Genomic DNA, 27,314 nt, shown 5'->3' on the forward strand with positions numbered 1-27,314 from the left:
TATCCTTTGTGTGAAAAGTGCTTCCCAATTATATTCCTCAATGGCCTAGCTCTAATTTTAAGATTATGGCTGGCCCCTTGTTCTGGATTCCACCAGTAAAGGGAATATTTGGGATGTGCTATATAAATGCAAATTCAACACTGTGGCAAAGTGTGGCAAGGAAATGGAGAACAGAACCATCTTGAACTGGACATACGGGAACCAAGTCAGTCAGAATACCATGAAACATAAGTTTAATAGGAACATTTTGTATAAATACAGGCTGCCTAATGCATATTCAATTACACATTCACAAGAATATGCTGTGACACATACTATATTTCACATGAAATCATACGCTATTATTTCCGTTACACACACACAAAGAATGCTCTACAAGTCTGATTCCTGATCTGCTTCTCCCATCGAGGAGTGATGCTCTGAGGAACTAACAGGCCCACCTCGTAATTTTTCATTCATCTAACTTGAGGGATGGAGAACCAGAGGCTTTGTGCCTGCTACTGCCCAACTAGTGCCCCCTACAGGCACCACCCCTCACTGGCAGTGCCCAATGGCGAATCTTTATAATCTCTCATAAATCCCAACATGGATAGTGGACATCAATCTCGCTACATATAGCGCGCCTGATTGGACACAATATTGACAGCACACGGACACTTGCAAAAATTGCCATCACCGTAACAAAGTCACACACAATATTCCATTGTGCCAACAACACAGACACAACATTAAGGAGCAACGAGAAAACCACACCCAAATTATTTGACTTGATTTATGAATGAAAAAAGGGCTGCATTTTAGGGTATAGACATAGCAGTAGAGTGGGATCTCCTTTACATATCATAGTGGAGTGCCTGGCCTGCTTAGATACAAGTGAAATTGGTAAGGTCATCAATTATCCTCCAATTCTTGGCTTTATCCATAAGGTGTAGCAAAGCTCAGGCACAGAATGAAGACAGTACCAAAGAAATGACAAAAACAAATTTATATAGCGTTAACCATCAAGAAAAGATGAGACACAAACAAGAGAAGTCGTGTAAGACTCTGTCCCACAAAAATTCCAGCACATAATCCGAAAGGCAGATAATGAAGGTTTGACTACTATCCAGAGTGAAAATAAAATCCAAAGATAAGGAGATCTTTACACAAGTTTATTCATCTACATGTAGATATTTCAGGGGTCAGTTTGTGACTTCATGTTCCTGGAGGAGATGCTCATCTGCTGGGAGTGCAGATCTAAGATTCTGGATCAAACTGTGCACGGTTTGCTAACCCTTTAAATTGAAATCATGGGCAGTGGTCCCGGAATTTCTAAACATTGCTTATGGCGAGTGAGGCTCTCTCCTGGGCACGCAAAGTTGAAAATTACTCCTTTGATCTACAACATGAAGGACACTGTTAATGATTCTTCCATTGCTTGGGAAAAGAAGATTGAACTATTGGATGATAATTTGTGGTACTTAAGTTTGATTATGCATGCTCATTCATACACCAGCACATGTAGCATTACTTGTACAAACAGTAGCTTTAGGTTTGTTGAAGAGCTCATAGATATTCTGTGTCACCCACTAAAACACAACTTCAATATATGCGTACAGTTACCCATGAACAGGACAGGCTGATAGAGGCATTGCCCTCAGCATTGAAAAGACATTTGATAACGGCCATGTTTATTGACATGCACAGTTAAAGGTACGTTGTGTCAAGTAAACCTTGGTTGATAGGAGCTGGATCTCCTGCTGTTTTCTGACTGGTGACTTAGATACAAGTTATTCAATGCTATTGCCTGGATTCCCCAGTCAGAGAAAGAACAAATGCTTGATGTAATTGGGATCAGCGATAATGAGGTCCTCAATTCAATTCTGAACCTTCTCAACCGATGTCTCTTCATCGTCTGTGGTGGAAAGGAGCTCTGCACTTTCAGTAGTCTCGCAAGCTTCCTGCAAAGAGCCAAAAAAGAGTACACGATGAGACACAGCAATATAATCCAAGGACAGAGAGTGTAGTTGAGTCCTCATCGCTTCCTATTTAAGTGTTAGCTTGGCTCAGTTGGTACCTCTGAGTCAAAAGGCTGTAGATTTGAGCCCCACTCCAGACTTCAGCACATTCTTCCATCCAAAATATCAGGGGCTATGTGCCTGCAATTTAAAATCAACTTAAGTGCCAGCACTGTTTTTTGTAGTTTATTTGATTCAGCCTCCACATCTGTCATATGCTGCTACCATCAACATACTTAGGTTTAATTTGTAACTTTTAACGATACACTCCAAATTCACTGGAGGGTGTCTGAGGCAATGCTGGTTTTACCATCCAACACTTATAATGGGCAAATTGCATTAATACCAATGCACCGTTATAAGTGGTGTGGATTGTATTGACATTATTTAATGCAGAATGGAAACTGCCGGGTTTTACACTGACTCAAACAGGAGTGGGCTGTTTACACCCAATTTTCTGAGGTCAGCTCAATTTAAAGGGATGATGACAATTGTGTCAAAACAGGGGAATAAAAATTCTCTCTTTGGAGAGCCTCAAAACACATCTGAACCCATTAGGAGCCTTTGCCAAGGCAAAAGAAGCAGAGGACTAAGAAACAATAGGCAAAAATGAAGAGGAAGGCTTCCATCTGCAGGGCAATGACGGAGAAGCCCAGCACCTGACCTCTTGTTTGACGGCAGCTGGTGTGGAGGTGATGCTGCATGAGAGGTTGCCATGACAACTGGCCCTCTGTTCCACTACTGAGCACCAATCCTATAGTTCAGCATTTCAGCATGCCTGCAAGGACGTGTAGCCATGTTTCAGGCCACCATGAAGTCTCATGGCTTCAGGTCAAGCATGGGCAAGGAAACCTCCTGCTGATTACCACGTACCGCACTCCCTCAGCTGATGAATCAGTACTCCTCCATGTTGAACACCACTTGGAAGAAGCACTGGGAGTAGCAAGGGCACAAAATGTACTCTGGGTGGGGGACTTCAATGTCCATCACCAAGACAGGCTCGGTAGCACTACGACTGACTGAGCTGGCCGAGTCCTGAAGGACATAACTGCAAGTCTGGGCCTGCGACAGGTGGTGAGTGAACCAACAAGAGGGAAAAACCTACTTGACCTCGTCCTCACCAATCTACCTGTCGCAAATGCATCTGTCCATGACAGCATTGGCAACAGTGACCACCGCACAGTCATTGCGGAGACGAAGTCCCGTCTTCACTCTGAGAGCACCCTCCATCATGTTGTGTGGCACTACCACCGTGCTAAATGGGATAGATTCAGATCTAGCAGCTCAAAACTGGGCATCCATGAGATGCTGTGGGCCATCAGCAGCAGCAGAAGTGTATTCCACCACAATCTGTAACCTCATGGCCGGGCATATCCCTCACTCAACCATTACCATCAAGCCACGGGACCAACCCTGGTTCAACATTGAGTGTAGAAGAGTAGGACAGGAGCAGCACCAGGTGTACCTAAAAATGAGGTGCCAACCTGGGGAAGCTGCAACACAGGACTACATGCATGCTAAAAAGCAGAAGCAGCATGCTATAGACAGGGCTAAGCGATCCCACAATCAACGGATCAGATCAAAGCTCTGCAGTCCTGCCACATCCAGTTGTGAATGGTGGTGGACCATTGAACAACTAACGGGAGGAGGAGGCTCCAAGAATATCCCCATCCTCAATGATGGTGGAGCCCAGCACGTGAGTGCAAAAGACAAGGCTGAAGCGTTTGCAACCAACTTTAGCCAGAAGTGCAGAGTGGATGATCAATAGCGGCCTACTCCTGAGGTCCCGACCATTACAGAAGCCATTCTTCAGCCAATTCGATTCACTCCACATGATATCAAGAAATGGCTGAGCGCACTGGATACAGCAAAGGCTACGGGCCCCGACAACATCCCGACTGTTGTGCTGAAGACTTGTGCTCCAGCACTAGCTGCGCCTCTAGCCAAGCTGTTCCAGTACAACTACAACACTGGCATCTATCCAACAATGTGGAAAACTGCCCAGGTATGCCCTGTCCACAAAAAGCAGGACAAATCCAACCCGGCCAATTACTGCCCCATCAATCTACTCTCAATCATCAGCAAAGTGATGGAAGGTGTCATCGACAGTGCTATCAAGCGGCACTTACTCACCAATAACCTGCTCACTGATGCCCAGTTTGGGTTCTGCCAAGACCACTCAGCTGCCGACCTCATTACAGCCTTGGTCTAAACATGGACAAAGGAGCTGAATTCCAGAGGTGAGGTGAGAGTGACTGCCCTTGACATCAAGGCAGCATTTGACCGAGTCTGGCATCAAGGAGCCCTAGTAAAACTGAAGTCAATGGGAATCAGGGGGAAAACGCTCCACTGGCTGGAGTCATACCTAGCACAAAGGAAGATGGTTGTGGTGGTTGAAGGTCAATCATCACAGCCCCAGGACATTGCTGCAGGAGTTCCTCAGGGCAGTGTCCTAGGCCCAACCAACTTCATCTTCAGCTGCTTCATCAATGACTTTCCCTCCAACATAAGGTCAGAAATGGGGATGTTCGCTGATGACTGCACAGTGTTCAGCGCCATCCGCAACTCCACAGATAATGAAGCGGTCCATGCCCGCATGCAATAATACCTGGACGACGTTCAGGCTTAGGCTGATAAGTGGCAGGTAACATTTGCGCCACAGAAGTGCCAGGCAATGACTATCTCCAACAAGCAAGAGTCTAACCACCTCCCCTTGATATTCAATTGCATTACCATCGCTGAATCCCCCATTATCAATATCGTGAGGGTCACCATTGACCAGAAACTTAACTGGACCAGCCACATAAATACTGTGGCAACAAGAGCAGGTCAAAGGCTAGGTATTCTGCGGCGAGTGTCTCACCTCCTGCCTCCCCAAAGCCTTTCCACTGTAAGATTTACAAAATTTGTGCATTTCCCCGAAGGTTATTATCGATAAAAGGGACCCTGCGTGGACATTTCTTTTGAAATTAAAAAGGGTACCCAAGATGGCATCCATGCCTCGTGGCAGAAAGCCTACGGGTCTCCAAAATGGATTCTGCAGCCCAGGCAGTTTGAGGTAAATCGAAACTAAGGCTGCAGGTTTCCTGTGAAAAGAACACTGGGCTAGATTTTCAGTTGCTTGCGCCAGCAGTTAGCGCCTTAAGAGAAGTGATTTTCGGGCGCTATGCGTGTAGCGCCCGGGCGCAGTGCAGTTTGCGCCCCGCCCCAAATGAAGTTGCCCGTTAGCGCCGGCGCAAAGTTTAGTGGCCGCCTGGATGCGCGCGCAGAAAATGACGTCACATCCTCGTGCAACGCCCTTTGGCCGCCCCGAATACAAACTTCAGTCGGACCGCCCCATTGTGCGGCTGGCGTCCAGAGCGTTTGTAAAATGGAACGCAACACACCCTCGGGAGCGCAAATTAAAGGGCACTCTTCCTGCACTATAAAAGGCAGTCTGCATGTGTTGTGTGGAAGGATCCAGTGTGTTGTTGTGAACGGTGTATTTATGTTTCCGGCCACCACCACCACCACCACCTCCTCCTCCTCCTCCTCCTCCTCCTCCTCCTGCTGTCTTCCCCCCCAGACTCTGCCTTTGAAAAAAACACATGCACCCTTCCCCTTTAAGAGCTCACTGGCACCAGAGTGTCTGCCGTGCACTGCGCCCGAGCTCGGGTGTTGCGCTGTGCACCGCCGGCTTAGCGCCTAAAGATAGTAGTGGAACGCCTCTTTTAGCGCTCCACCAACCTCTTAGGGCGAAGCCACTGAATTTCCGGCAACGGGGCGCTACTTTGGGGCGGGCGCTAACTTCGGGCGGGCGCTAAGGTTAGCGCCCCAAAACTGTCTATACTGAAAATCTAGCCCTTTGTGTTTTGGGACCCAGACAAACTGTGAATTATGTATTAGGCCGAATTAGAGGCAGATCTAAATTCAATGAGGCCTACAGTTAAAGCCATCAAACAGTCTGCATACATAATCGGAAACAGATTAAACACATCCATCGAGGCTGGACAAGCCCATCAAGGACTTTCAGGACAATACGAGTCAATTATCGGGCCGGTAGATGCAAATACCGGCCATCTAAAAAACCGTCAGTATAGATTGCTACCATTATTTTAACTAGCTCGCCAAAATTAAAACAAAGAACTAACCTGATTTGGCGGGCAGATAAGGGTTTTTCGACGAAGGTATAACTGAAGGCCCCCAGGTAGCAATCGGAAGAAGAAGGAACTCCTGCACTGCTGCTCTGCTGCTGTCGGTACCGCCGCTCCCCGGTTCTTCGGCCCCTCGCCCTCGTGGCTGTCGCTCTTCCCCCGTCCTGCGTTTACTCCCTGGTCTTTGCCCGTGCCCTCTCCAACTCCATCTGGACTCGCCCCGACACCGGGTCGGGCAAACACGGGCAATTCAGGCCAGGCGAAGTGGGACGCGACGAGGGGAGGAGGAGGGAAGACCACCTGGGGAAGGCCAACTGAGGGTAGGCTTCGAATCATCGGGCCTTCAGCCTCAGCCGACCTGCAAGTATCTTCATGCAAACTCAAGCTGTCGGCGAAGAATCATCCCTGCAAGGTAAAGTACCCAAGCAGTGATTGTAACTTTGGGATACTCGAACCTGGACAACGCCCTTGCAGCACCCGGAGCCCACGTGATGATGGTAGGCTCCAGAGAGCACCAAGAGCGAACCCCGAACCCAACCGCTGTTTTGAGTCTAACAAACCCTTTTGATTGGTGAGCATGAATTCTGACCCCTCATAGATTAACCTAGTTAGCTATTGGGGGTGGGTTAAGGATAAGGGTTTGTTAAGAGAGTTGTTTTTCCCTCGATGTGCCGTGTGTTCCCCATTCCCTGTATAAGTACAGTATTATTATGACTCTCTTGTAATTTTTGCCTGTAGAAGTGTACACTAATAATTTTCCATAAGATTGTATCAAGTTTTCCTCTTCAATAAAATCTTAGTTTGTTTGCATCCAACCACCCATCTACTCGAGTCTTCTCTGTATCGCTGCCTGTATCTAAGTCCAGTGTCCAGAACCCAGGGGGGCGAGCGATTCGAACCGCTCAAGGAAGGTAGTCAGAGGCAAAGCTGACTGACCCGAACACGCCTGTGCAGAACCCTCTACAGAAATGACGACCACAGCAGGACATTGGCATCACGGTTGCGATACGGTAGACAGTTGTTCGGATGAGCGAATCGTGATGGAGGAAAGGATTTCTGATTATGTTTTTAGCAAGGTGAATATCACTAAGAAGTGGATCACCACTCTGTTAAAGGCTGGGCGTCCGGTAGATGCAGCAGCCAAGTGGACAGAGGGAAAGGAACACAAGAAGTCCTTAGAGAAAGCAGTTTGTCTGATGTGCTTTAAAAAGCAGATCCAGCTTCTGGACGGGCTCGTTGCAGCACAGGCAATCGAGTTAAGGGAGTCAGCCCTGGAGATCCAGGATAAGGCTCTCGCGGGGGAAAAGTTGTTAGTAGCTCTGCAGGCTTTGAACCAAGAAAGAGTACATCTAGTAAGGGAACACAAGGCCCAGTTGTAATACCGATGGTGTCAAGTCACCGAGGCCAAGGGAAATGAGTCAAGGTTGCGGGAGAAAAACGCTTGCATGGCAAGGCAGGTTAGGGAACAGGAAGAGAAAGTACAGGAGGTAAAAGCCGCTTACAAGCTAGCTAATGAACAGGGGTTTGAGGAGGCAAACCACGGCCCCTGTCAAGAGAAAATCAAAAATCTGAGCTGGGCCCTCTGGAAGGCAAAAGGCATGGTATGCCTCATAAGCCCAAAGGCAGGTGTAGTGTATGTAACCGTTCCACCTTTAAGAGAACTATTTTAAGGGTTGCACTACTTTATCTTGGCTGCTGTATACTGTAATACCGGTGGTGACCACACCGGTATATAAGTGCTGTGTAATGATTTATTGGGCAGATCCGCCCTGACCTTCAACCAGTAAAGACCTGTTAAGTTTTACTCTTGTGGTCTGTGTAGTAATTATCAATATAACACACAGACTTAACAGCAGGTCAGGCAGATTTTATGGGGAATGAGGGGAGAACAGTTCCAGTGTCACCGGTAGTGTCTAGGGACGACCCGGTTGAGAGAGAGGAGACCTCACGACCACCACCCATAGCGCCAAGTTTCAGTGAGGTTTGGCAGCAAGGGGGTGTGGAGCACAGAGTGGAGCCAGAGGTGGAGGCAGAGGTAGAGCAACCCCCGCACGAAAAGTCGGAACCGGAGCCGATGTGCCCAGCACAGCATCGGAGGTTCAGCCCACCCGCCAATGGCGAAGATGAGGGACCCCTCCAAAACCAGTTCGTATTACCCTTTATGGTCAACCATGTCCCAAAGCTTTCCGCCAAGGGAGAACCCTCGATCCACTTCAGGGAAATAGAGCAGGCCACCAGTGTCAACGATTGCGATGATGCTGAAAAGGCCAAGATGCTGCTATTCTCCCTGGAGAATAATCTCCTCCAATCCCTCTCTGAAGAGTGTAAGAGGGGACAGGGCGGGTACGAGGAGCTTAGAGACGTGGTTCTGGAGGCCATGGGGATGGATGAGGAAAGTCCTTTCTCCCCCGTGGAGAAGACGGTACAGCTCTCAGGGGAGACCCCGCAGGCTTTTGCGGACCGGTTGTGGCCAGTATACCGGAAAGCCTGCCCGGGGACGCAGGACCGGGGATTCCTGAACGGGGATCCTCTGACGCATTGGCTCCGTTGTCTAGTGGCAAACAGCTTGCTACAGATCCGGGCCAAGGCAGAAGCCTGGTTCGACCCCAAAGATCCCCAGACCACAGAGATCACGGTAATTAGACAGCTCACTCTGGCCTATAAAAACGGTAGGGGAGCCGATGCACACCCACCCAAGGGTAAGCTGCATGAGGTAAAACCCGGACCGGATAGGAAAGAGTGGCACCAGGAAGGGAGTAACACCCCCAACACAAAGACCAATTGTTACAGGTGTGGGAAGGATGGTCACTGGTGGAAGGAGTGTAAGAACCCTTGGAAGGATAACAAGGGAAAGCATCCCACAGCCCCAGCCCAAAAGGCAGGGGTAGGGGCCCCTTCTGCAGATGTTGAGTCGCTTTTGGATGCCATGAGGTCCTTACTGACTGGCCAGGGGAGAATAGCAGCCGCCACCGGTGCTCTCACCCCATCAGCCCCATCCCACCCACAACAGTGACTAGAGCCGGCGCAGCCTGTGCATCTGTGCTCGCTCCAATATGATGAGTGGAGGAGACCCATGATGGAGATGGAGGTGGAAAAGGTAGCGAGGACCTATCTGTTGGACATGGGGGCATCATGCACCATGATCTACTCAGCTAACCCCACCATCTCACCTCTCTCTAGCAGGGTCCCTTACAGTCTATCGGGGTTCACGGGTAAGGAACAGGCTGGCTCGGTTTCCATCCCGCTCGGCATTCAGATAGGACCACTCCGCTCCACGTGGACGTGCGTCCTGATGAATTGGGAAGTGGAGGGTGGAAGAGGGGTCCTGGGGGTCGATTTTATCATAGGTCACGGGATCCTGGTGGATTTAAGGAATCACTGCCTCTGGGGGGCAGGAAAGGTAAAGAACGGCGAGATCGTAGTCATCCCGGGTAAGGAAGGGAAGGGGACCTCTGCACCATGAAGCCCAAAGAGGATTATAACCTCGGGCTCATGGTCAGCAACACCCCACCAGAGTTCTAGGCATTTGTGCAGGCCCACCTGGCCGCAATTGCCACTCACAAACACGACTGCAGGAGGGTCACAGGGTTCGAGGTCAGAGTAGACGGGGACCCCATGGCCCGACCACAGAAACCGTATAACTTCCCCAGGGAAGCAGAGCCGGACATGGAAGCAGCCATGTCCTTGTTAGTGCGGCAGGGAGTTCTGAGGCCGATAGCCACCCATGTGAACTCTCCGTTGTGGCCGGTTAGAAAACCAGACAATTCCTGGAGGGCCACGATGGACTATCGGGTGCTCAATAGAAACACCCCAGCCTGTGCACCCACAGTGGCAGCAGTTGCCGACCTGATCGGGAGTATTCCAGCATCCGCGACCACTTTCACGGTGCTGGATATTTCCAATGGGTTTTGGTCCATCCCTGTAAGGAGGGAGGACCAGTACAAGTTTGCCTTTACGTTTAAAGGGCAACAGTACACGTGGAACTGCTTGCCTCAGGGCTTTCATAATAGCCCCAGCATCTTCCATCAGTGCATGGCAGACAGTTTGAAGGATTTTAGTCAGCCTGGACAGTTGGTACAATATGTGGATGACCTGCTCCTGTTCACTGATTCGAAAGAGGAGCATGGCCCACTATTGGCTGAACTGCTGGGGCTGTTAGAACAGAAGGGTTTCAAGGTGAATCCCAAGAAGGCGCAGATCGGCCAGCAGGAGGTGAAATTCCTCGGTCTGACCGTGCGCGCTGGAGAAAGGGCCATAGATAGGGCTGGGGAAGAAGAATCCCGGGACCCCTATCAGGCAGGCCCAGAAGCCGCAGTCCGGGACAAGGGAGGTACACGGGGGGCAGTTTTGGCCACGGACCTGAAGCGGATCTGGATCCAAGATCCCGTCTGTAAGACCGTCCCGGTGAGAAAAGAGAAAAGACAGCGCCTGGAGGGTCCGCTCGGGGCAGCGGGCGAGCCCTCCACACAGGTTTTTAAAAAATGGTTACATCAACCAGTGCAAACTGTTTCAGCCTGAAAGGGGAAAACAGCCAGTTGGGGTAAGGTCTGAGGATAAAGCTCCTCAGCATGCAGCACGAGCGAGTTCACAGACCACATAGGCAGGCGCTGTGGCTTGCTTGAAGGGAGGGGCCATCCAGCCCATCGATTGGGACACGCCCCCACTCTTCTGGAATCCAGACGAGAGAGAGGGATTTGAGGGCGAAAACCCCGCCCCTAACACAGGTGTAGAGAGGGAGGGACCTGAGGTCAAAAACCCCGCCCCGGACCCAGCCATGGGACCTGGGGGCGGAGACTCTCAGCTCGCAGCAGCAGGCTGCGAAAAGTTAGCTGCCCCCAGCCTGGGTTCGGGGGGGGTCAAGCCGGGGGAAGGGGTGGGTCGGGTAAAAGGCCCAGCGGCCAAGAAAGCCCCACCCGCCAAAGCCCCCAGAAAGTCCCCGCGGACGCCCCAGCCGAGAAAGCCATGGTCACCAGCCCTACAGTTCCCAATGGCCGCCCCTTGAGCCAGGGAGAGGTCCAAGGACAGAGGTCCTCAGTCAGCAGCCTTGGGCTGCGAGGGACCAACCGTGAAGGACAGTGCGGTCACGCCGAGGGTAGCGGCAAGCCGCAGTCCGACCAGGGATTAGCCTGGCCACCCAGAGACGGGCGGCGGATGTACATAGTTATAGTGTTAAGTTTAAGTTTTAAGTTTGGGTGTTTCGCTTAGGTTAAATAAGGTGATGGGTAGTTTGAATAAGAAATCTGCCGAGAGTGTGTATATTTGGGTCGAGGTCACGGGACCCGACCATGCCTCACCAAGCCAGAGTATCTCTTTGGGGCCTGGCTGCATGTTTTATTAACATCTTTTTGCAGAAAGATGTTCAGGATGGGTTGGATCATGGTCCTATTCGCCCGAATCGGGATGAGCAAGGAGAGGAGGGGCGACGTCCAAGGCTCCCACATCTATGGGTGTTCGGGAGACAAGGTGCCCGTGGCGATCGATGGGAGCGTCGAACGGGATGCGGAGGAGACCGCTGTCTACTTCCACGAGGGAAGGTGGCCAGGATGGTTGGGGTCCAATTCGTCCCAGTACTCCAGCCAAACCGGATTCACGTACGGGGAAGCCTCCCTCCTGTGCCCCCGGGTGGGAGTCGTTTCCACGAGGGTCAGCGTCACCGTTGGAAAGCGTATACGCTTAACATGCAAAGGACACATTCCACTGGACAGATGGTGGTGGCTCCGAAAGTTGAGCAAGGACATGAGGAACCCCGAAGTCGAATGGGAGCGCTTGGGTAATAACACCCATCGGACAATTACCGAGACTCATGGTGGACTGAGTGTATGTTGGGACAAGTGGTGGGAACTGGACCAAGGGATTTACATCTGTATGTGGGGGTCAGAGAAGGTCTGCCCCGCAGGCATATCCATTATGTTCCACTGGCAGTGGCACGACACCAGGGAGGGGATAAGGTGATATACCAGCCTGAAGGTGTGTGTGGTCCCATACACCCAGATGACAGTCAATGCCACTGAACTTGTGCCCCGCCCACGGCGCAGGCGGCGAGGTTATCCAGGGAAGATTGCCCCACCACCACCAAGGGACCAGGGAATGTGTTGGTATTAGTCCCCATCGATCAGATGCTGTACCAGGGGGTGCACTACGTGGTAGCCTCCGTGATTTTAAATCTCACGGAGGTACATTTACTGGAGTGGTGCCCCAAAGGAACAGAGCATTTATACCAGGCCCTATTAAAGGACATGTTCAAGAAATTTTACGAGTTCGATTTTGCCCACGTGGACAAGACTGAACTCTACACCACACGCCGGGAATTTTTGGGTAACCCAGGGAGACAAAGAAGGGGTGTATGGAATGATGTTTTTACTGCGTTTAACACTGGGTCCTCTGTCATCAACAGCTTGGATGACATTGAGCTGCAGACCCAGATAAACGGTTTAAAAACACAGTTAAAATGGATATTACTGGATAAGAACAAGGTAGTGGGCTCGGAGTTGCATGAGGACCAGGCCATGACGGTCCATTTAAAAGAGATCATAGCCGAGTTGGAAAAGCATGCAAAGACGGTAAATGCTCTCATAAGGGAGGACAAAATTGCTTCTGACCAAGCTGCGCAGAATGAGGTGTGCGTGTTATACGGGGCGTGGTTACTGGGCGAGGGCCGCAGTAACCTGGAGGATTTACAACAGGGTTTAGTCCCCTCCTGGATTAGCAACAAGCACCTCACAGCCCTCCACCCTTTTGAGAACACATTGAGCCCGTGCCAACTCCGGCTAGCCTCCGAAGCCTACCCAGTCCCCGTGGATTATGGGCGGTCCAACCACATAATCATGGGAGAAGTAGCTAGGATTCCGGTCATGGGTAGGACAGCCCCACCCCCCCCGGTATACAGGGTAGAGAACATTGGAGTCATTCAGGGGGGTGCACACATTCGGTTCACAGCGGTCCCGCCTTACGTCATTCAGTGGGAGCACGCTATGACAGGTACTGACCTCTCAGGTCAGGGAGCCAGGGAGCACACATAATACTGTGCCCCCAGCACTTGAATGTCTTCTCAAGACCGCAGTGTGGGTTCAGAGCTGCTGACACGAAGCCTATAAATTGCACCATGGAGGCAATGGCACAAGGCCATGTTCCCCCGCAGGTAGCATATATAGGGGGTGGTGTTGTGTATGTACCTTTAAGAGAATAACTGGTCTCAGACTGCAGTACCGGCAGTGACCACCCCTGTATAAAAGGCGCTAGTAAGCCTCTGTAGTTTCAGTTTCCCGATTGACTCCTTTCAGTAAAGAATTGTTTTGTTCAACTCCTGCTGTCCGTGTCTCAATCATACACGGACATAATACTGGCGACGAGCAGATACAAACTTACCTACAGTCTGCACCACCTCCTGGGATCCATTCCTGCAGCGATGTGAGCAGAGGTCGAGGCCAGAAGGAAGAAAGAAGCAGTAGAAACGGGCGTTGATCGTGGGCATCCGCCCCTGTGTTAGCGGAGTTGAAGATTGCTGGAGAAGCTGTCGAAAGCGGGGCCTGGTTCCTGTTGACGGTGCTTCAGCTAATTGGGCTGGTGGCAGGTAGTACACTGATCCTTCCTGGGCTGCGGCGGTCGCGAACTCGAGCGGGTGGCTTGCAACGGGGCCGAGCAGCGTTGTCGGGAAGAGGAGAGAGAGAGGGTGGAGCACACAGGGCGCGGCCGGTGCTACGAAGCCGGGCTGCGTATAGACCCGAGAAGAGGGAGGCAAGAGTCCCACAGGGTTGTTCCACGACGGGAAAATAATAATTAAAAAAAAGAAATATTAAACGCGCAGGAAACCGCGAGGAGCTGCAGGTTGCAACGGAAACCACGGAAAGCAGCGCTAGCAACAGCGGGGAAGAAGGCAAAAGCGCGGGAGGCGCCATCTTAATCAGCGGGGGAAGAAGGCAAAGCGCGGGAGGCGCCATTTTGTTAAATCGGGGAAGAAGGCAAAGCGCGGGAGGCGCCATTTTAGATTTTCAAGATGCCGAAGACTGGCTGTATCACTGCCTTTGATAATACAATAGAGGACTGGACCATGTATGTGGAAAGTGTCGAGGTATATTGCGAGGCAAACGAAATAGCCGATGAGAAAAAGGCATCGGTATTGCTAAACTTAATGGGCGCTAGAACGTACGGCCTATTGCGGGACCTGATTACTCCAGCCAAACCGAAGGCGAAGAGTTTTAACGAAATTGTTGCTGTCCTACAGGAACACCTAAACCCTGCAACGCTGTTGATAGCCGAAAGATTTAAATTCCACAGGAGAACTCAGCATAAAGATGAGAGCAATGCTGAGTAGCTTACGGAACTATGCAAGCTATCAAAGCACTGCCAGTTCGGAGCAGGACTGGCAGATACACTACGGGACAAATTTGTCTGTGGACTCCTGAGTGAAGGAACACAGAAGAAGTTACTCTCAGAGAAAGAGCTGACGCTAGATAAGGCTTTCAGTGTGGCAGTGTCGTACGAAGCAGCAGCCAGGGGAGCTGCGGAAATTCAACAAAAGCCACAGGAATACGGCACCCACGAAATGACACGGGGATTTGCAAAATGTTATCGCTGCGGCAGAACTAACCATGACCAGAAAGACTGCTGGTCCATGGAAAAATATGCAGGCAATGCGGAAAGATGGGACACATTGCACGAGCTTGCAGGTCTGGGAAGAAGACCAGCGACAACAAAAAGGCTACTAACGAACCGTACAAGATAGTACAAAAGATGACGGACAGTAGTTCCGAAGACCAGATGAGCGATAGTGAATCCGGGAACAGTAGACTAAGCTGTCTCAAACTTCACAATGTAATCGCAAAAGAGGATCACCGAACCATTTGGGTTACCCTCACGATAGCAGGGTCCCAAGTTAAAATAGAATTGGATACAGGATCAGCGCTAACCATCATGAATCGACGAGACTACGAGTGACTATTCTCACACATACCCTTGAGAGAGACATCCATCGTCTTGACGACGTATACGGGGCAAAAAGTATACCCCAGAGGAAAAATAAGGGTGCCTGTCAAATACAACGGCAAGAAAATACGGAAATTGTATCCCTACATACTGCAAAATGGTGGACCACCGTTATTGGGACGTGAATGGATCAGGAAGATAAGCTTAGATTGGCACTCCATTCATGCAATGACGGTGGACGGTAAAAAAGATGAAGACGTCACTCCTGGACGATTGTCAACAATCTTAGCTAACGCCAAAGAGGTATTTCAACAAGAACTGGGCACTCTTAAAGGCGTCACCGCCTCGATAAAAATAGAAGAGAATGCAATTCCCAAGTTTTTCAAAGCAAGACCGGTACCATATGCAATTCGCCCAGCCGTCGAGGCAGAGCTGGAGAATCTGGAGAAGGCAGGCGTGTTGTCTAAGGTCGACTGGAGTGAGTGGGCGACACCCATCGTTCCTGTCATGAAGAAAACGTTAAGCAATAAGTCTGAGGAGCCAAGGAAGGTTCGCATCTGTGGGGATTTCAAGGTGACGGTGAACCCAATCCTTCACACAGTACAATATCCTCTTCCAAGGATAGAAGACATCTTCGCCTCACTGTCTGGAGGGAAGCGTTTTACAAAAATTGATCTAGCACAAGCATATTTGCAGATGGAGGTTGAAGAATCCTCTAGGAAGTGTCTCACGATAAATACTCACAAACGTCTTTACCAGTATCATCGATTGGTATTCGGAGTAGCATCGGCTCCAGCGATATGGCAAAGAGCGATGGAACAAGTCCTGCAAGGGATTCCGGGGACTCAGTGTTACTTGGACGACATCCTTGTGAAAGGTGAAGATGACAGTGAACACCTTAACAACCTAGAACAGGTACTCACTAGACTACGTGAACATGGGCTATGAGCCAACCGCCCCAAGTGCGAGTTTTTTAAGAAACAGATATTGTATTGTGGCCACGTGATTGATGAAGAGGGGTTACATAAGTCCCCTGACAAAATTGAAGCAGTTGTTAAGGCCCCAGCACCTGAAAATGTGTCACAACTGAGGTCATTCCTCAGATTGGGGAATTACTACCATAAGTTTTTGCCGAATTTGTCGACAATCCTGCACCCACTGAACGCCCTGCTACGAACGGGAGTAGCATGGAAATGGAGCAATGACTGTAAGCGGGCCTTTCAGAAGAGTAAGGACTTAATAACTTCAAGAGAAGTATTGGCTCACTACAACCCAGCACTGCCGATCAGACTGGCGTGTGATGCGTCTCCCTGCGGCATTGGGGCGGTACTATCACATAAATTCCTTGATGGTTTAGAGAGGCCGATAGCTTTTGCGTCACGCTCGTTAACTTCAGCCGAGCGTAACTACGCCCAGATTGACAGAGAGGCCCTCAGCCTAGTGTGGGGGGTGAAGAAGTTCAATCACTACCTACACAGTCAAAAATTTACTCTACTAACCGATCATCAACTTTTGTCTCCATTTTCAACCCTCAGAAGGGCGTACCGATAATGACAGCGCAATGGCTGCAGAGGTGCTCCCTTTTCCTAGGGGCACACCAGTATGACATCGAGTACAAAGGAACTAAACAGCATGGGAATGCTGATGGATTGTTACACCTACCGTTGCCGATGGTGGAAGAAGAAGACCTTGCAGTGGATCCAATGGAGTTATTCCACTCGACCATAGTCGAATGTCTCCCTGTGACGAATGCAAACATAGAAAAGGAAACACGGAATGACCCGACACTCTCACGGGTCTATGATTTAATGGTGAAGGGATGGCCAGCACATGGTGAACCACTGCTGCCAGCATTCTCACCGAGAAGAGAACAGCTGTCGCTGTGCAGAGGAACCTTGATGTGTGGATCCAGAGTAGTAATTCCACCTAAGTTGATGGATAGAGTGCTCAATGAGCTTCATGAGGGTCATCTGGGTGGGGTAAAAATGAAGAACTTAGCTAGAGCGTTTGTGTGGTGGCCGGGAATCGATAGAGAAATCGAAGAGATGACCAAAAGCTGTGCAGGATGCCAGAAGGTCCAAAACGCCCCACCACAATCTCCTCTACATCCATGGGAGTGGCCCTCATCTCCATGGCAAAGGGTGCACATTGATTTTGCTGGCCCCTTCATGGACTCGATGTTTTTAATTGCGGTGGATGCACATTCAAAGTGGCCAGAGGTAATAAAAATGTCCTCAACCACCACGGAAAAAACTATCACAGTTTTACGAACCATATTCGCCAGGAATGGGCTGCCTGAACAGATTTGCTCTGACAATGGACCACAGTTTGTGTCTGAAGAGTTCCGGAGTTTCTTAAAGAACAATGGTGTTAAGCATTACACATCTGCCCCATATCATCCAGCCACTAATGGATTGGCCGAGAGGTTTGTTCAAACATTCAAGAAGGCTATCAAGGCAATGTGTAATGAAGATATACCCCTACAACACAAGGTGGACAACTTCTTGTTTGCCTACCGGAATGCGACACATGCGGTTACCAACCAAACTCCTGCCATGATGTTCTTCAATCGAAGACTACGATGCCACTTGGATTTGGTTAAGCCAAACATCTGAAGAGATGTGGAGAACAGGCAGTTTCAGAATATGAATGAAAGGCCGACCAGGAGTTTTAAGATAGGTCAACCAGTTTTGGCCCGGGACTACCGCACTGAGAAATGGCAGCCAGGAACGATTTGTACATGGCAAGGACCTCTCATGTATTCCGTGGATATTGGAGAGAGCATTGTAAGACGTCATGCTGACCAGATTCTGGAGTCACTGGAAAACGTCAACTCCACACCACGATCTGATACACCTGGTAATGAAATCGACGTACCAATTGCATCTACCGCAGAATCGATGATATTGGAAGCAGATGAACCAAACAACGACATTGATCCCGACTCAACCTTGCCAGAGGAACCTGATACCCCAAAGAGGCGTTATCCAGATAGAATCAGGAAGCCTCCTCAAAGACTGAACTTATAATTGCTTAAACTTAACCAATGTATCTAGCAACCGTAATTGTGATTGTAATTAGTTGTCATTTAGTTGTTAAATGAATGTTATGTACTGTTTATCTAAAAGGGGAGGAATTGTTGTGTATGTACCTTTAAGAGAATAACTGGTCTCAGACTGCAGTACTGGCAGTGACCACCCCTGTATAAAAGGTGCTAGTAAGCCTCTGTAGTTTCAGTTTCCCGATTGATTCCTTTCAGTAAAGACTTGTTTTGTTCAACTCCTGCTGTCCGTGTCTCAATCATACACGGACATAATAGATGGGACATACTGTGTCACCACCGGCGCGTCCCACTACCAGCACGGATAGCACAGCTGGTGCCCAGTTAGTGACAGCAGTTTCTGTTTTAAACCCAAGGCAGAGGTTCGAGTGGCCCAGGAGCGAATCGTCCCCATCCCTGAACCCTCCACTGTTCACCTCACTGTGAAAGAGAATTTTACGAACTTGCAGAAGTACGTAGCGCACTTCGGCTATGAAATTCCCCCTCTCCCTGAACATTTGACCAGAATTCTAAAAGCCGTTATAGTTTCACAGAAACATTTCTACACTCTCGAGCAGAAAACAGTAGAGCTAGGGACTAAGATATTGGATATTGTGACTCCACCCTGGTGGAACCTTTTCAATAATATAGAGGTCCCTTCGTGGATCAGACTGGCTTCTCACATTCTTGTGGTTTGCCAGTTAGGAATAGTGCTGTATTTAGTTTGCATCCAGTGTAAAGGAAAAGGTCGCTGGTCAGAATTCCGAAACCAGAGCTTTTGGAAAGAACATTATATAAAGGTGGAGAAAGATACGCCGGTTTAAGTTTTTCCCTGTATTTTGACGAAAGAATTGTTGTTTCTTTGTGTTTGTTATTTTCAATTAAAGGTTTTTTCTTTTGTTGTTTTCTTTTGCAACGCGGTTTAATAAAGATATGTGTACCAAGTGGTGCAGTGGTGTTGGCCCCCTCCGTGCTTGGATGTTGGACCCCCTCCATGCTTGGATGTGTGTGTAAAGCCTGTAGTTTTACTCTTTGTATGCTGATGTACACTACATTTTCACGGAATAGGAAGTGCATGTGTCATGGGTATATTAGATAGATAATTACAGGGGAAGGCTGACTATGGAGGGTCAGAATAAATTTTGCTCACCTTGAAAAGTATGATACTTCAAGCAAGTTTTAGTATCACGGGAGGAATGTAAGATTTGCAAAATTTGTGCATTTCCCCGAAGGTTATTATCGATAAAAGGGACCCTGCAGCACGGTGGCATAGTGGTTAGCACTGTTGCCTCACAGCGCCAGGGACCCGGGTTCGAATCCAGCCTCGGGTGACTGTCTGTGTGGAGTTTGCACATTCTCCCCGTGTTTGCGTGGGTTTCCTCCGGGTGCTCTGGTTTCCTCCCACAGTCCAAAGATGTGCGGGTTAGGTTGATTGGCTATGATAAATTGACCCTTAGTGTTAGGGGGATTAAATACGTGGGGTTACGGGGATAGGGTGGGATATGTGTTGGTGTCGGGGTTACGGGGATCGGGTGGGATATGTGTCGGTGCAGGCTCGATGGGCCGAAATGGCCTCTATCTGCACTGTGGGGTTTCTGTGATTCTGTGATTCTGTGACATTTCTTTTGAAATTAAAAAGGGTACCCAAGATGGCATCCGTACCTTGTGGCAGAAAGCCTACGGGTCTCCAAAATGGATTCTGCAGCCCAGGCAGTTTGAGGTAAATCGAAACTAAGGCTGCAGGTTTCCTGTGAAAAGAACTTTGTGTTTTGGGACCCAGACAAACTGTGAATTATGTATTCGGCCGAATTAGAGGCAGACCTAAATTCAATGAGGCCTACAGTTAAAGCTATCAAACAGTCTGCATACATAATCAGAAACAGATTAAACATATTCATCGAGGCTAGACAAGCCCATCAAGGAGTTTCAGGACAATACGAGTCAATTATCGGGCCGGTAGATGCAATTGCTGGCCATCTAAAAAACCGACGGTATAGATTGCTACCATTATTTTAACTAGCCCGCCAAAATTAAACCAAAGAACTAACCTGATTTGGCGGGCAGATAAGGGTTTTTCGACGAAGGTATAACTGAAGGCCCCCAGTTAGAAATCGGAAGAAGAAGGAACTCCTGCTCTGCTGCTCTGCTGCTGTCGGTACCGCCGCTCCCCGGTTCTTCAGCCCCTCGCCCTCGTGGCTGTCGCTCTTCCCCCGTCCCGCGTTTACCCCCTGGCCTTTGCCCGTGCCCTCTCCAACTCCATCTGGACTCGCCCCGACACCGGGTCGGGCGAACACGGGCAATTCAGGCCAGGCGAAGTGGGACGCGACGAGGGGAGGAGGAGGGAAGACCACCCGGGGAAGGCCAACTGAGGGTAGGCTTCGAATCATCGGGCCTTCAGCCTCCGCCGACCTGCGAGTATCTTCATGCAAACTCAAGCTGTCGGCGAAGAATCATCCCTGCAAGGTAAAGTACCCAAGCAGAGACTGTAAATTTGGGGTACTTGAACCTGGACAACGCCCTTGCAGCACCCGGAGCCCACGTGACGACGGTAGGCTCCAGAGAGCACCAAGAGCGAACCCTGAACCCAACCGCTGTTTTGAGTCTAACAAACCCTTTTGCTTGGTGAACATGAATTCTGACCCCTCATAGATTAACCTAGTTAGCTATAGGAGGTGGGTTAAGGATAAGGGGATTGTTAAGATAGTTGTTTTTCCCTCGATGTGCCATGTGTTCCCCATTCCCTGTATAAGTATAGTATTATTATGACTCTCTTGTAATTTTTGCCTGTAGAAGTGTACACTAATAATTTTCCATAAGATTGTATCAAGTTTTCCTCTTCAATAAAATCTTGGTTTGTTTGCATCCAACCACCCGTCTACTCGAGTCTTCTCTGTATCGCTGCCTGTATCTAAGTCCAGTGTCCAGAACCCAGGGGGCGAGCAATTTGAACTGTGCAAGGAAGGTAGTCAGAGGCAAAGCTGACTGACCCGAACACGCCTGTGCAGGTCCCCCTACACCACCATCTACAAGGCGCAAGTAAGGAGTGTGATGGAATACTCTCCACTTGCCTGGATGAGTGCAGCTCCAACCACACTCAAGAAGCTCGACACCATCCAGGACAAAGCAGCCCACTTGATTGGCACCTCATCCACCACCTTAAACATTCACTCCCTCCACCACCGGCGTACCGTGGCTGCAGTGTGTACCATCTACAAGATGCACTGCAGCAACTTCCCAAGGCTTCTTCGGCAGCACCTCCCAAACCTGCGACCTCTTCCACTTAGAAGGACAAGGGCAGCAGACGCTTGGGAACACCACCACTTCCAAGTTCCCCTCCAAGTCACATACCATCCTGACTTAGAAGTATATCACCGATCCTTCATCGTCGCTGGGTCAAAATCCTGGCATTCCCTACCTAACAGCACTGTGGGAGTACCATCACTACACGGTCTGCAGCGGTTCAAGAAGGCGGCTCACCACCACCTTCTCAAGGGCAACTAGGGATGGGCAATAAATGCTTGCATTGCCAGCGACGCCCTGATCGCATAAAAAATGAATTTAAAAAAATGCCCTGGGTGTGCAAGCCCTATGCTGCATGGTAGCTACAGGTGTCCTTGCAGAAGATGGAACAGCTCTGCATCAGCCTCTCTGCTGGCCCAGATCCAGAGATGGAAGTTCTCCATGGTTATAGTCAGGTAGGTGTGCCAGGGCCTAGAGAAATATTTAGTGGCATGTTGGCCGGTGCAGCCAATCAGGCAATGCTGGCTGTTAATCAGAGAATGGTGGAAACACTCAGCAGGTCAGGCATGTAGGGGGTGGCCTGTGGGGTCCAGTCAGTTATGCCTCTGACTGTTTATGAGCGGTTCGAATCACTCCCATGCCCCTGGGTTCTAGACACCGGACTTAGGTACAAGACGACGGTACAGAGAAGACTCGAGTAGACAGGTGATTGGATGTAAACATAAACCAAGATTTTATTGAAGAGGAATAATTGATACAATCTTCTGGAAAATTACTAGCGTACACTTCTACAGGCAAAAATACCAAAGAATAACTATATACTTATACAGGGAATGGGGAACACACGGCACATCGAAGGAAAGCAACTAGCTTAACAATCCCCTTATCCTTATCCCACCCCCTATACCTAACTAGGTTAAGCTATGAGGGGTCAGAACTTCATGCTCACCAATCAAAAGGGTTTGTTGGACTCAAAACAGCGGCGGGGTTCGGGGTTCGCTCTTGGTGCTCTCTGGAGCCTGCCATCATCACGTGGTCTTCGGGCGCTGCAAGGGCGTTGTCCAGGTTCGAGTACCCCAAAGTTAAAGTCTCTGTTTGGGTACTTTAACTTGCAAGGATGATTCTTCGTCGCCAGCCGACAGTTTGAGTTGGTGTGCAGATATTCGCAGGTCGGCCAAGGCTGAAGGCCTGATAATTCAAAGCCTACCCTCCGCCTGTCTCCTCAGTTCATCTCCTCAGTTGGTCTTCCTTGGGTGGTCTTCCCTCCTCCCCTCGTCGCGTCCTGCCTCGCCTGGCCTGAATTGTCCATGTCCGCCCGATACGGTGCTGGGGCGATTCCAGATGGAGTGGGGAAAGGCACGGGCAAAGGCCAGGGGGTAAGCGTGGGACAGGGAAAGAGTGGCAGCCACAAGGGCGAGGGGCCGAAGAGCGGAGAGAGAAGAGAAGAGCAGCAGCACACCGATTGTTACCCGGGGGCCTTCAATTATACTTTTTTCGAAAACCCTTATCTGCGCGCCAAATCAGGTTAGTTCTTTGTCTTAATCTTGGCGGGCTATTTTAAATAATGGTAGCAATCCATACTAACTGGTTTTAGATGGCCGGTAATCGCATCTACCGGCCCGATAATTGACTTGTAGTGTCATGAAAGTTCCTTGATGGGCCTGTCCAGCCTCGATGGCTCTCTTAATCGGTTTGCTATTATATATGTAGACTGCTTGATGGCCTTAACTATAGGCCTAAACTGAATTTAGATTTGTCTCCAATTCGGCCAAATGCATAATTCAGAGTCCTGTCTGGTTTCAAAATACACAGTCTCTCTTCACAGACACTGCAGCTTTTGGTTTCGATCCACAAGCTGTCTGCGTTGCAGAGTCCATTTTAAAATCCCACAGGCTTTCTGCCACGAGGCACGGACGCCATCTTGGGTACCCTTTTTGATTTAAAATGTCCACGCAGGGTCCTGTTTATTAATAATAACCTTCGGGGAAATGCAGAAATTTTGCAAACCTTACACTCCCCCCTGTGATACTAAAACTTGCTTGAAATATCATACTTTTAAGGTGAGCAAAATTTTTCTGACCCTCCATAGTCAACCTTCCCCTGTAATTACCTGTCTAATATACCCACGACTCATGCACTTCCCATTCCGCGAAATTGTAGTGTACATCAGCATACAGAGAGTAAAATTACAGACTTTACACACACATCCAAGCATGGAGGGGGTCCAACACCCCTGCACCACTTGTTACACACATCTTTATTAAACCGCATCACAAAAAAACAGCAAAAGAAACACATTTATTAAAAATAACAAACACAAAGAAACGACAATCCTTTACTTAAAATACAGGGAAAATCTTAAACCGGCGTATCTCCCTCCATCGGTTTAAGTTTTGGAATTCTGACCACCGACCTTTTCCCTTACACTGGATACAAACCAAATACAACACTATCCCTAACTGGCAAACCACGAGAATGTGGGAAGCCAGTCTGATCCACGAAGGGACCTCTATATTATTGAAAATGTTCCACCAGGGTGGAGTCACAATATCCAATATCTTAGTCCCTGGCCTAGAAATTGAGTTTTGGCGCAGCCAGGGCTTTAGCGCCGGAAGTTAGTGCCGGAGCTAAGTCGCGCTGGTCGGGCCCAAAATTCAATAGTTCTGCGCCCAAACGGCTGCCGGCGCTGCTGAGAGCTGTTTGCGCCTGAAAACTGGCGCAACGCGCTGAATTTCGGCGCTATTCCGGCGCTGCGGCGCCCGCTGCAGTGCGGCAGGTTCGGGAAGTGCAGGCCTCCTCCTTCCCTTAAGGAGGAGCTGCCTGCACCCGGCTGCGGCCCGCTAAAATCTTTTAAAAATGAGCCCGGCACCTCGGACAAGTGCCGGGCTTGCTTCTGTTCCGGGGGGGGGGGGAAGTCCGGGGAGGGAGCTGCGGCCAGGCGGCCGGCGGGAAAGCGGCCGGCCGCCGCGGGGCCTTTAATGCGCCGGCGCAAAAACATGTTGGACTCTGTTGCCAGAGTCTTAGTTGCGGCTGCCACGGGCGAGGCGGCCGCAACTGAATTTCGGCGCTGGGGCCCGTCGGCATGGCAACCGGGACGCTGCGCACACCGATGACGTCATCGGTGCCGGCGCAGCGCTACCGGTCTACCGCGGCGGAAGGGCCCCAGGCAATTTAGGCGCCGGCGCCAATTGCAGCGCTAGGCCCTCTAGCGCCGCAAAATCGGCGCTAAGGGCACTGAATTTCTAGGCCCCTATCTCTGCTGTTTTCTGTTCGAGTGTATAAAAATGTTTCTGCGAAACTATAACGGCTTTGAGTATTTTGGTCAGATGTTCAGGGAGAGGGGGAATTTCGTAGCCAAGGTGCGCTACATACTTTTTCAAATTCGTAAAATTCTCCTTCACAGTGAGGTGAACAGTGGAGGGTTCAGGAATGGGGACAATTCGCTGCTGGGCCACTTGAACTTCTGCCTCGGGTTTAAAACAGAAACTGCTGTCACTAACCTGACACCAACTATGCTGTCCATGCTGGTAGTGGGACGCGCCGGTGGTGACGCAATATGTCCCACCTCCTATATATGCTACCTGCGGGGGAACATGGCCTTGTGTCATTGCCTCCATGGTGCAATTTACAGGCTTCGCGCCAGCAGCTCTGAACCCACACTGCGGGTTTGAAAAGGCATTCAAGTGCTAGGAACACAGGATTATGTGTGCTCCCCGGCTCCGGCACCCTGAGATGTCAGTACCTGTCATAGCGTGCGCCCACTTAATGACGTAAGGTGGGACCACTCTGAAACGAATGTGTGCACCCCCTTGAATGACTCCAATGTTCTCCACCCTGTGTACCGGTGCGGGTCGGGCTGTCCTACCCATGACCGGCATCCTAACTATTACTCCCATGATTGTGTGGTTGGACCGCCCACAATCCATGGGGACTGGATAGGCTTCGGAGGCTAGCCGGAGTTGGCACGGGCTCAATGCATTCTCAAAAGGGTGGAGGGCTGCGAGGTGCTTGTTGCTAATCCAGGAGGGGACCAAACCCTGTTGTAAATCCTCCAGGTTACTGCGGCCCTCGCCCAGTAACCACGCCCCGTATAACACGCACACCTCATTCTGCACAGCCTGGTCAGAAGCATTTCTGTCCTCCCTTATGAGAGCATTTACCGTCTTTGCGTGCTTTTCCAACTCGGCTATGATCTCCTTTAAATGGACCGTCATGGCCTGGTCCTCATGCAACTCCGAGCCCACTACCTTGTTCTCATCCAGTAATATTTTCTTTAACTGTGTTTTTAAACCGTTTATCTGGGTCTGCAGCTCTATGTCATCCAAACTGTTGATGACAGAGGACCCAGTATTAAATGCAGTAAAAACATCATTCCATACATCTCTTCTTTGCCTCCCTGCATTACCCAAAAATTCTCAGTGTGTGGTGTACAGTTCGGTCTTGTCCACGTGGGCAAAATCGAACTCGTAAAATTTCTTGAACATGTCCTTTAATAGTGCCTGGCATAAATGCTCTGTTTCTTTGGGGCACCACTCCGGTAACTGTACCTCGGTGAGATTGAAAACCACGGAGGCTACCGCGTAGTGTACCCCCTGGTACAGCATCTGATCGCTGGGGACTAGTACCAACCCATTCTCTGGTCCCTTGTTGGCGGTGGGGCAACCTTCCCTGGATAACCTCGCCACCTGCGCCGTGGGCGGGGCACAAGTTCAGTGGCATTGACTGGGATCTGGGTGTGTGGGACCGCACACACCTTCAGGCTGGTATCCCACCTTATCCCCTCCCCAGCGTCTTGCCACTGCCAGTGGAAAACAATGGATATGCCTGCGGGGCAGACCTTCTCTGACCCCCACATACAGATATAAATCCCTTGATCCGGTTCCCACCACTTGTCCCAACACACGCTTAGTCCTCCATGAGTCCCGGTAATCGTCCGATGGGTGTTGTTTCCCAACCGTACCCACTCGACTTCAGGTTCCTCATGTCCTTGCTCAACTTCCTGAGCCACCACCATCTATCCAGTGGAATGTGTCCTTTACACGTCAAACATATTCGCTTTCCAACAGTGAAGCTGATCCTCGTGGTAACGACTTGTACCCTGGGGCACAGGAGGGAGGCTTCCCCGTACGTGAATGCCGTTTGGCTGGAGTACTGATTTGGAACCCAACCATCCTGGCCACCTTCCCTCGTGGAAGTAGACGGCGGTTTCCTCCGCATCCCGTTCACCGTTCCCATCGATTGCTAGGGGCGCCTTGTCTCCCGAACACCTGTAGATGTGGGAGTCCTGGACGTCGCCCCTCCTCTCCACACTCATCCCGATCAGGGTGAATAGGATCACGATCCATTCCATCCCGAAAATCTTTCTGCAAAAAGATGTAAAAACACGCAGCCAGGTCCCCAAGAGTTTTGAAGAAGGGTCAAACCCGAAACGTCAACTCAAATTTCTCTCCACGGATGTTGCCTGACTTGCTGAGTTTTTCCAGCATTTTCTGTTGTTATTTCCCCAAGAGATTCTCTGGCTTGGTGAGGCATGGTCGGGTCCCGCGACCTCGACCCAAATATACACTCTTAACAGACTACTTACATAAAACTACCCATCACCTTATTTAACTTAAATTATAAACACCCAAACTTAAGCTAAATAATTACACTTTACTTAAAACTTAACTTAAACTAAAACTATATACATCCGCCGCCCGTCTCCGGGCGGCCAGGCTAATCCCTGGTCGGACTGCGGCTCGCCACTACCCCCGGTGTGTCCGCACCGTCCTTGACTGTTGGTCCCTCGCAGCCCGTGGCTGCTGGCTGAGGACCTGTGTCCTTGGACCTCTCCCTGACTCGAGGGGCGGCCCTTGGTAACTGGAGGGCTGGTGACCATGGCTTTCTCGGCTGGGGCGTCTGTGGGGACCTTCTAGGGGCTTTGATGGGTGGGGCTTTCTTGGCCGCTGGGCCTTTTACCCAAACCGCTGCTCCCCCAGCCTT

The 27,314-nt window shown here is 50.0% G+C and overlaps 1 long non-coding RNA gene across 1 annotated transcript in view; it reads right to left on the reverse strand.

Annotated features, from left to right (window-relative positions):
• Nucleotides 1-226: 226 nt before the first annotated feature.
• Nucleotides 227-27,314, reverse strand: part of LOC147113799 (uncharacterized) — a 209,770-nt gene continuing 182,682 nt past the window's right edge. The window contains exon 5 of the long non-coding RNA XR_015079148.1: nucleotides 227-1,940. This is a non-coding gene — a long non-coding RNA (uncharacterized LOC147113799). The remainder of the gene's footprint in view (nucleotides 1,941-27,314) is intronic.

Source organism: Somniosus microcephalus, chromosome 8 (genome assembly GCF_052327205.1).
Source record: "Somniosus microcephalus isolate GS21.2 chromosome 8, FLI_Smic_1.0, whole genome shotgun sequence".
Classification (NCBI taxonomy): Eukaryota; Metazoa; Chordata; class Chondrichthyes; order Squaliformes; family Somniosidae; genus Somniosus; species Somniosus microcephalus.